We start from the raw sequence: 10,724 nt of genomic DNA on the forward strand, positions 1-10,724 counted from the left end.
AGTACGTGACAGTGGCGATGGTGTGTGTGTGTGTGTGTGTATGTGTGTGTGTGTGTGTGTGTATGTTTGTGTTTGTAGGCCAGATACAATTTGAAAGATTTGATTCTTCCCTTGGGTCATTAGGTAAGTGTTGGACACCTTTACCCAATGAGCCACCATATAAGCCTCACAATAATAAAAAAGCAGCAGTAACAGCAACAGATATATTTTAACAATTAGTCAAGTAAGTAAAAGTGAAAGATTCTTATAGTGAATCTTTAAGACACTGAGAAAAGAAATCAAAGGTAACACTTGAAATGGAGTGATAGTTCATGATCATGGATTAACAGATATAATGAAGTGAAAATGACTGTATTATCAAAAGTAGCTACAAATTCAACACCATTCACCATCAAAGTAAGATGTCATTCTTCATAGAACTGAAAAAATAAATCCTAAATTTCATGTAGAATCACAGAGACCCCAAGTGGCAAAAATACAAAGATATGCATAATAGTGTCCTAATAAAGCTAATTATTTCATGAGCTACTTACTTTTTGTTGTTATTGTTATTGTTTTGAGACAGGGCTTTTCTGTATAGTCCTGCCTGTTCTGGAACTCACTCCCTAGACCAGGTTTGCCTCAAGCTCAGATTTGCCTGCCTCTGCTGGGTTTAAAGGAGTGTGCTATCATGCCTGGCTACAATTTTCTTTTTCAATTTTTTTTTCATTGAAAATAGACTCTTTTTTTTTTTTTTCAATGCAATTTATTCAGGAACCTTGAACAATCATCTGACCCTGGGGAAAGCCAGCCCACAGCTTAAATAGCCTCTGGGTAGCCAACCCCAGCGTGCCACGTGGGCAATGCAGATAGGTCCACATACATGGAAGCAAGCCAGATCCTCAGCCTTAGCCAAATGTGGAGTTGTTCCTGACAGAGAGCACTCACCATCGGGAAGATGGAAGGTGGAAACCAGCTCCATCTTTAAGGCGCAGCATTTCACAGCTCTCTACAGTTCCCCCTTTTTGTTTTAGAAAATAGACTCTTTAGAAGTACTTTATAAATTAATTTGTTGTACAAAACTTATTTATTAGCTTTTCCTTATACATTCTTTTATTTTAATAATCTATTGTGTGTATATATAATTTAGAGAGCTATAAATATATTGTACAGTGAAGAATATTGGTCTATTCATCAATTTTCAGTTCAATGTACATGATAAACATTTTCATTTCATAGCATTAATGTTTCTACAGTTATCGGGTTGCTTATTTGATGTCTCTGCTTACTTGTCTTAGGTAACTGCAAGTTTGTGCTTTTCAACCAGGCTCTGATTTTTCTCTTGCTCTCCTCCTGGTAATTAGCATTTTGTTTCTAATTTCTATATATTCAACTTTCTGTATTAAGTTCTAAAAATAAGTGGGATTATGTGGAATTTGTGTTGGTATGGTTTATTTTACTTAGCATAATATCCTTCAAGCATTTCACACTTCTTAGTTTTAAAATATATTAAAGGCTTAAATAATCTGCATAGAATATTGTTTTTTTAATTTGTTGACAATATTTTTTTGTGTGTGTTTTGCCTGTATGTGTGTCTGTTTGACCTCCTGGGACTGTAGTTACAGACAGTTGTGTGGGTGCTGGAAATTGAACCCAGGTACTCTGTGAAATTAGCCAGTGATCTTAACTGGTGAGCCATCCCTCTTGCCCCAACACAGCATTTTATTAACATAGAAAGTCACTGAGGCTGATGGAATAAAAGTAAAACAAAGCTTGGAGGGCAGACTGATCCTTCAACCTGAAGACACAATAGCAAAAAGTAATTTCTGCTATAAATAGTGTGGGAAACACTGGGTCAGCACAAACGTAATACTGACCATGAACCCTCATCTTACACCATGAATGAAAATCAATGTAAAATAAAGACTAAACATAAAATCTGAAGCTGAAAACAACTGAAGAAAAAAAAAAATACAGGAAAGCTTTTCCTTTAAAATTTTTATTTTATGTGCATCGTTGTTTTGTCTGTCTGTCTGTGCACTGTGCATATGCAATTCCCAGAGAGACCAGAAGAGGAGTTAGACACCATGGAACTGGGAGTTACACAACAGGAGTGAGCTATCACTTGAGTTCTTGGAGTCGAAACTGGGTCTCAGGATCATTATCCACTAGTCTTAACTGCTGGGTCATCTTTCAAACATGGGGGAGCACTTCCTAATATAGGATTTGACTATTATTTTCCTGTATTACACCAAAAGCTTAAGTAACAAAAACAAAAATGAACAGTGAGGATGTTTCTGCACTGTGAAGGAAACAAGGAAGAAAGTGAGGTCATCTCAAGCATTAGACAAACTATGTGAAAAACACACACTTACAGGGCTGACATCTAAAATGTGTAATGGCTCCAAAAGTTCAATACAAAATGGTATAAGCCTGATCTTAACAGGGCAAGAAAAAAATGGATAAAAGATCAAAACAAAGACAAATACTTGTCCAATGTGTATATGAAAAAGTGGTCACTGTCACAAGTCATAAAAATGTAAATCAGAGCTATAATGAAATGTCACTTCACAACTATTAAGGTAGCTATGATCAAAAAATGAAAGCTAACTATTCTTAGTATGGGAAACTGTGTGTATCCAGAGACCATTATTGTAGATATCTATCTGCATAGTCATGGAAAAGAGTAAGAAAGTTTCTCAATGATTTGCTGTGTATTACAGCAACTTTTCCGATAGTTTTATGTTGAAGGAAAACACCCTTTGCTTTAGCTCAGGGAATACCGGTTTATCTGTTTCTGAGGTGTTTTTGGTTTTTTGTTTGTTTGTTTGTTTTTGTTTTTGTTTTTGTTTTCTAAACCATGCACACATCTTTGCAGAGTGACCTTTGTAAATCTTTATCTAGTCACCTGGTTTGAATGTGCCTTATATTTTCTGTCATGGCTCTGGTTAGTGAATCCATGTTGGTTTTCTTATTATTTATCTTTGGTTAAAAAATATTAGGTATAATCTGTACGCTGAAAAAGTGTGTTAGACTATTTTGTTGTCTCTACCTATGCTAAAAAAGTCCGCTCATACCCTATTGCTGCCATGATGGCCACTTTGTGTTGGTCATGGCTTGTTTGGCTTCCTTAATGGTCAGAATAAATCAAACATTAAGGTGTTTTGGGATTTAAAAGCATTTAAGGCAAAGTTTTACAAAGTTAATGCTTGATTCTGCTATTAACTGGCTGTGATGTTTGAATTTTATCTCTCTAAAAGTGGATTTTAGTTCTATGATGCAGCTTAATACCTACTTGGGGTTTTATTTGGGAAATAAACAGGATGTACATACAAGCAAGTTAATGCAGTAGCTGTATCCTAAAAATGCTTAGTAACTATTGTCTTTTATTTTCATATAATCCTTTTATGAAAAGATATTTGGTTTTCTACATGGAGAACTTTTGTAATTTTACGCTAACACTTGAGCCTCATCTCCCACTGATATTACATATAAAAATGAAGTTGAACTTCAGTGAACTATGAGAAAATTTCTATCACCCTTTTTGCAAGTGGATCCTCCTGCCCCTTTCTTGAAATGCCTTGATGTCTCTGATTCGCAGTCTACCTAACATCACACCCAACTCTCAGTTCAAATATTACCTCCTTTAAAAAGCATTTGTTGGTTTCTCCTTGTAGGCAAAAGCTCTTGCACTTCATCTTACAGAGTCCTTATTCAATATTCAACACTTCATTACAGTTTTCCTTCCCCACAGTCACTAAACAGTGAGATCTTCTGAGAACAGGCACAGCCAAATTTCAGTTTGATTTATGAGCTCCAGGGATAGTGTCTGACACATGGAAATTTTCAGTAAATACATTTGAATGAAAGTATCTTATTCAAAATACAGTTTGGTACTGTTCATAATCTGTCATCTTCAGATCATTTGGAGGTAATATTTAGCTTACAATTCTAAGCATCTTATCTTGCTTTGCATATGTTAAGCTACATAACAGTTTAGTTCATGTATCACCACACTGGATGACAGTGTCCCAACATGATGCCCACATCATCTCTGCTTATGTTAATACCTGGGATCTGATTGAGAAGTTGAATCTGCCAAGACAACTGACATGCATATGTTCGGAGTCTTATTTTATCATTAACTCCAAAAATACACATTGAGAAAATCCTTGCTGACTAAATATTAACACAAGTACTCTTATTTGAAGTCAATGAAAGTCAGGAGAATAGAACAAAATATACATCCAATAAAATAAGAAAAATAGATTTGTGAGAGGGATTGCATATTTGGCTTTACCTACTTCAAACATTGCCACCATGGATTAGTAAAAGAAGAGTTTAACAATTTATCTTTAATGTTCATTAATTCTTTTCCATTTAGACTATAATGCCCAATTTAGAATAACTTTCTTTGGAAAGATGAATTATTTATCATGGCAACGCAAATTATAATTGGTAGTATAAAATCTTTTAAAAACTAGTTCTTAGTGAAGATTTCATTGATTTTCCACATAGTGTTAATATTATAAGCATATTTCTAAATCTATGAACTTAAAGACTAAGTTAAGTACCTAATATTATTAATTAGAAATATTTTAGAGGAATATATGTCTTGTTTTAAACATTGGCTTCAAGAAGGTACAATATTTTTAATATGCCCCTCTGAGGAAATTTAATGTTGTATTAGTAGATACTCTTATTCCTTTGAATCAACAGCTCACTTGCACTTATGGTCTGTGGAAATACCATATAATTCATTCCGAAAAGACAAACAAGGTACAAGATCCCAGAATAATGTCTAGGAATTCTTTACAGACATACTCTACTGATACACTTTCCATGTCCTTAAATCTAAAGAAAAATATCAGTAGTCTTGGGTCTAGTACCATGTAAGGAGCTTCTGTAGAATTCCAAATGCTCAACCGTCAGCTTTATTTGTAACAGCCAGAAGCTTGGAAACAACCCAATGTCCCTCAGCTGAGGAACGGATACAGAAATTGTGATACACTTACACAATGGAATACTACTCAGCAATTAAAAACAAGGAAATCATGAAATTTCCAGGCAAATTGTGGGAACTAGAAAAGGTCATCCTGAGTGAGGTATCTCAGAAGCAGAAAGACACAGTTCTAAGTGTATATTAGACATTTAATACAGGATAATCATAGTAAAATCTTCACACCTACAGAAGCTAATCAAGAAGGAGGACCCCGGGGAAAGATGATCAATCCTCATTCAGAAAGGTAAAGGGGGTGGACATTGGAAGAGGGAGAAAACAGGCAACAGGACAGGAGGCAACCAAAGAGGGCCTCTGAAAGACTCTACTCTGCAGCATATCAAAACAGATGCTGAGACTCCTACTCAAACTTTGAGCAGAGCGCAGGGAATCTTATGAAAGAAGGGGGGAGATAGAAAGACCTGGAGGGGACAGGAGCTCCACAAGGAAAGCAACAGAACCAAACAATCTGGGACCAGGGGTCTTTTCTGAGACTGATATTCCAACCAAGGAGCATACATGGAGATAACCTAGAACCCCTGCACAGATGTAGCCCGTGACAGCTCAGTGTCCAAGTGCGTAGGGGGAACAGAAATGGTCTCTGACAAGAACTCAGTGGCTGGCTCTTTGATCACCTCTCCCTGAGGGGGAACAGCCTTGCCAGGCCACAGAGGAAGACAGCCTATCAGCCAGTCCTGATAGGCTAGGGTCAGATGGAAGAGGAGGAGGACCTCTCCTATCAGTGGACTGGGGAAAGGGCATGGGAGCAGAAGAGGGAGGGAGAGTGGAATTGGGATGGAAAGAGGGAGGGGGATACAGCTGGGATACAAAGTGAATAAACTGTAATAATAAAAAATAAAAACAGAAAAAAATAACTTTCTATCACATCTGTGGTGGAGGCACGAGAGAGGTAAGCAAAGCAAGTGTCTTGGTCAGTGTGCTATTGCTGTGAGAGACACTGTGACCATGGAACTCGTACAAAGCAAAGCATTTAATGGGGCTTGCTTACGGTTTCAGGGGTTTAGCTCATCATTCTCAAGGTCAGGAACATCAACGCATACAGACAGACGTGGTAGCTAAGCGTGCTACATCCAGATCAGCAGGCAGCAGAACAGAGAGACTCTGGGCCAGACTTGGGCCTTGGAAAGCTCAAAGCCCACCCCAGGCACACACCTCCTCCAACAAGGCCACACCTACTCCAACAAGGCCACACTCCTCCAACAGGGCCACTTCCTAATCCTTTCAAATAGTGCCACTCCCTATGGATTTAAATGCCTAAAGAATGGGGACCATTCTTAATCAACCCACTACTGCAAGGATGGAGCCTCACAGTGGAATGGTTTCTGTTCTTACTAATACCACTGGAGTGAAAAAAAATTACAGTAAGATAAAATGAAAGAGGCCAATTAGGATGTGTAGACATTTGATCTTTCAAATCACATAGTTCCAAATAATCTTAAATTAGTTCAGACACATAAAATATGAGAAAGTACAGAATTTGTATCATACATATATATGAAGAACAAAATCTCATACAGTGGCAAATATATGTGTGTGTGTCTACAAACATATATTTATGTATTTGTGTATGTGTATATATATATATATATATATCCATGAGAACAATCAAAATTTTAACCAAAATATTAAAACGTGTATTTCAAAGTATTAAAAATTATATACTATGATTGAGCAGGTTTTATCCTACAAATATATATGTATTTAAGTATTTAGAAAACTCTGTGAATCTTTACATAAAACGTTAAAGCATCAAAGTAACATGATCATATTTATAAATGGCAAAAATTAAATAGGGAGAAATCAGCATACGTTTTCAAAATTAGCATATTTACACTCTATATTTAAACAGAAAATGAAATTTGGCAATTGAACTGGGAAAGCAGTTATAATTTATATGAAATAAAATATCCTAACAGATAAATATCACTAAAGTCTGCATGGCTACAATAGTAAATCAAGGTGATATCTGCTTTGAATTCAAAATATTATACAAGAATCCTGACAGAGTCAGTAATTGTATGTTCATTGTACCCTGTACCAAACCAAAATCAATGTAAATATTATGAGAACACACGAGACCCTTTTAAATACTACAAAGGTAGGAAAATTTTTTTTGATCAAGACTCAAAACTTAGAATATGTGTGAAAAAGAAAAATCTTGACTACATCTTTTTATAGAAAGTCACCCCTCCTACTCATAATGCGTCTAGCCATGGCCAATTAAGACAAGCACTTCTCTGATACTATTTAATTCACATAACTGAAGGAGGTAGTCATTATCATTATTTTACACAGAAAGACAGTAAAGTATAGGTCCTACAGCTGGGAAACTATTCACCAAGGAAACCATTAATGGAGTCAAAGGCTAACAACAGATTTGAGGGGAAATCACTGCAGCACAAAGAAAAAAGAATTTTTATCTGTATCATTACAGCACTTAGTAAAATTATTTAACCATAACAGATGGTGAAAAAGAAGCATCCCAAGATGAAGTGTGTCAACAAGTATTACACATAATCACAAATTCAAATGGCCAAGGCCATGTAAAAAGAATTTATATTGTCTTACAGATCCAGAGCTTGTGTCCATAATGGCTGGGCAGCATGGGAGCTAGCAGCAGGCCGGGAAACAGAAGCTCTGAGAGCTGTTGTCCTTCAAGGCAAGCATGAAGCAAAGAAGGCGAATGGGAAGTGGGATGAGATCATAAGCTCTCAAAGCCCGTCCCCAGTGACATACTTCCTCTAGCAAGGCATTATCACAGAGACACTGGAATGTTCTGCTAACAGGAATCAATCTAGCTAATCTAACAGTGACATTGCAATTATACCTGTCCATTCACTATTAGTAAGATACACAACACCAGCTTTCCTGTCTTGTCATTATCTTGTAATTTTTCTGACTTGAGTGTTTCAGAAGCCAGATATCATACCTGTTTATCGTTAATAAATGCATACTTAAAGATGCAAATGCATAGAGTAGTCAAAAGAAAATCACTTTCAGAACTGAAAAATACTTCAGAACTTCATTGGCCACTGTCCCATATACGTCACTCTCCCACCACTCTCTTCCCTCCAACTCCTCCTTGCTTCCAAATTCATGAACTTTTCTTCTTCAATAAACATGTTTAGTATTTATTTATGTGGATATGAAAACACTAAAACACGGCCTGTGAAGACAATGTAAAGAATAGTTCTGAAACTCTTAGTGCATCTGTTAGTGAGATTGCTGGACAAGACATCTCCAAGGAGAGCTGCAGACTGGGAACAGAACCAGCCTAGGAGACAGAAGCGTTGCAGTGAGCAAAGCTGGACCAGCAGAATAATTTAAGCCTCTGACATCACTCTTGATGAATTTGGAGTTTGCCCCCTGAGTTTCTTACTTTAGCTTAATATATGCTCACTACATCCCCCTTATTCTCTTTTGGAATGGTAATGTACATTTTGTTCCATTTTATGTTGGAAATATGCAATTTGCATTTTGTTTTTACAGGTATAGTTCAGAGATTGCTGTGTGTCTCACAGGAGATTGGACTTTTAAACTGTGTTGAAACTGAAATGATAGAGGGACTTTTGAGGTTAGACTAAATGCATTTTTCAGTATCATATGGCTACAAGCCCATGGGGTCTAGGATGTGGACTGAACCACATGAACTCATTTGTTTCAATACCTTGTTCACAGTTGGTTAAATAGCTTGTGAATAATTAGGAGGTTAGGCCTTGTTAAAGAGGTGAGTTACTAAGTATGGGTTTTGAGGTTTTGAAAGATTCATGCCATTCCCAGCGACTTTTGTCCTCTTCCTACTTTTGGATCAAGACATAACCTCTAAGCTGTTCTTTCCACCATGCATTTGCTAGGGTATCATGTTCTCAATCTCTCAGAACCCATAAACCAAAATTAACTTTTTTCTTTAATAAGTTGTCTTGCCCATGGTATCTTATCACAGCAATGGAAAGCTAATAAAGACAATGTCATTAAGATTATACAAAAATGATCAATGAGATTAAAAAATTTTGATAATTACTATACTTTGGAAAACCAGAGTAAAATTTTTATTTTTATTTTTTAAATATTAGTTACAGTTTATTAACTTTGTATCCTAGCTGTAGCCTGCTCCCTCATTCCCTCCCTCATCTCTTCCCTGTCCCTTTCCAAGTCCACAGAGAAGGGAGTCTTCTCCCCTTCCATCTGATCCTAGCTTATCAGGTTTCTTCAGTACTGGCTGCAATGTCCACTTCTGTGGCCTAGCAAGGCTGCTCCCCCTCGGGAGGTGGGGGAAGGTCAAAGAGCCAGCCATTGAGTTCATGTCAGAAATAGTCCCTGTTCCCCTTACTAGGGTACACACGTGGATGCTGAGCTACCATGGGCTATATCCCAGTAGGGATTCTAGGTTATATCTATACATGGTCCTTGGTTGGAGATACAGTCTCATAAAAGACCCCTGTACCCAGATATATTAGGTCCTTTTGGAGCTCCTGTCCTCTCCAAGTCATACTAACTCTCCCTTCTTTCATATGATTCCCTGAACTCTGCCCAAGGTTTGGTTATGAGTCTCAGAATCTGCTTTGATATACTGCTAGGTAGAGTCTTTCAGAGGCCCTCTGTGGTAGGCTCCTGTCCTGTTACTTGTTTTCTTCCAATGCCCATCCCATTTGTCTTTCTAAGTGAGGATTGATCATCTTACCCTGGGTCCTCTTTCTTCCTTATCTTCTTTAGGTGTACAGATTTCATTATGTTTATCCTATCTTATAGGTCTAGTACCCACTTTTAAGTGAGTATATACTGTGTGTGTTTTTTGCCTCTGAGATACCTCACTCAGGATGATCTTTTCTAGATCCCACCATTTACTGCAAATTTCATAATTTCGTTGTTTTAAATTGCTGAGTAATATTCCATTGTGTAAAAGTGCAATAATTTCTGTATCCATTCCTCCTTTGATGGACATCTGGGTTTTTTTCCAGGTTCTGGCTATTACAAATAAAGCTGCTACAAACATGGTTGAGCAAATGTCTTTATTGTGTACTTGAGCACCTTTCAGATATATGCCTAGGAGTGGTATAGCTAAATCTTGAGGAAGCACTATTCTTACTTGTCTGAGAAGGCACCAGATTGATTTCCAAAGTGGCTGTACAAGTTTACATTCCCACCAGCAATGGAGGAGGGTGCCCCTTTCTCCACAACCTGTCCAGCATGTGTTGTCTCTTGAGTTTTTGATCTTAGCCATTCTGATGGTGTAAGGTGAAATCTCAGGGTCATTTTGATTTTCATCTCTGTGATGGATAAGGACTTTGAGCATCTCTTTAAGTGTTTATCTGCCATCCTGTATGCCTCTACATAGAATTCTCTATTTAGCCCTGAACCCCATTTCTTAAATTGGATTGTTCAATTTGTTGATTTTAACTTCTTTAGTTTTTTATATATTCTGGATATTAGCCCTCTGTCAGATATAGGGTTGGTGAATATCCTTTCCCAGTCTGTAGGCTGTTGTTTTGTTATGACGACAGTGTCTTTTGCTTTACAGAAGCTTTTCAGTTTCATGAGGTCCCATTTATTGAGTGTTGATCTTTTTTTTTTTTTTACTTTTTTATTAATTAATTAATTTATTTTTTTGTTTGTTTGTTTTTTGTTTTTTTATTTTTTTATTTTTATTTTTTTATCAGTTACATTTTATAACTCTGTATCCCAGCCGTGTCCCGATCCCTCATTCCCTCCCAGTCCCTCCCTCCCT

This window comes from Meriones unguiculatus, chromosome 1, assembly GCF_030254825.1.
Source record: "Meriones unguiculatus strain TT.TT164.6M chromosome 1, Bangor_MerUng_6.1, whole genome shotgun sequence".
NCBI classification, from domain to species: domain Eukaryota; kingdom Metazoa; phylum Chordata; class Mammalia; order Rodentia; family Muridae; genus Meriones; species Meriones unguiculatus.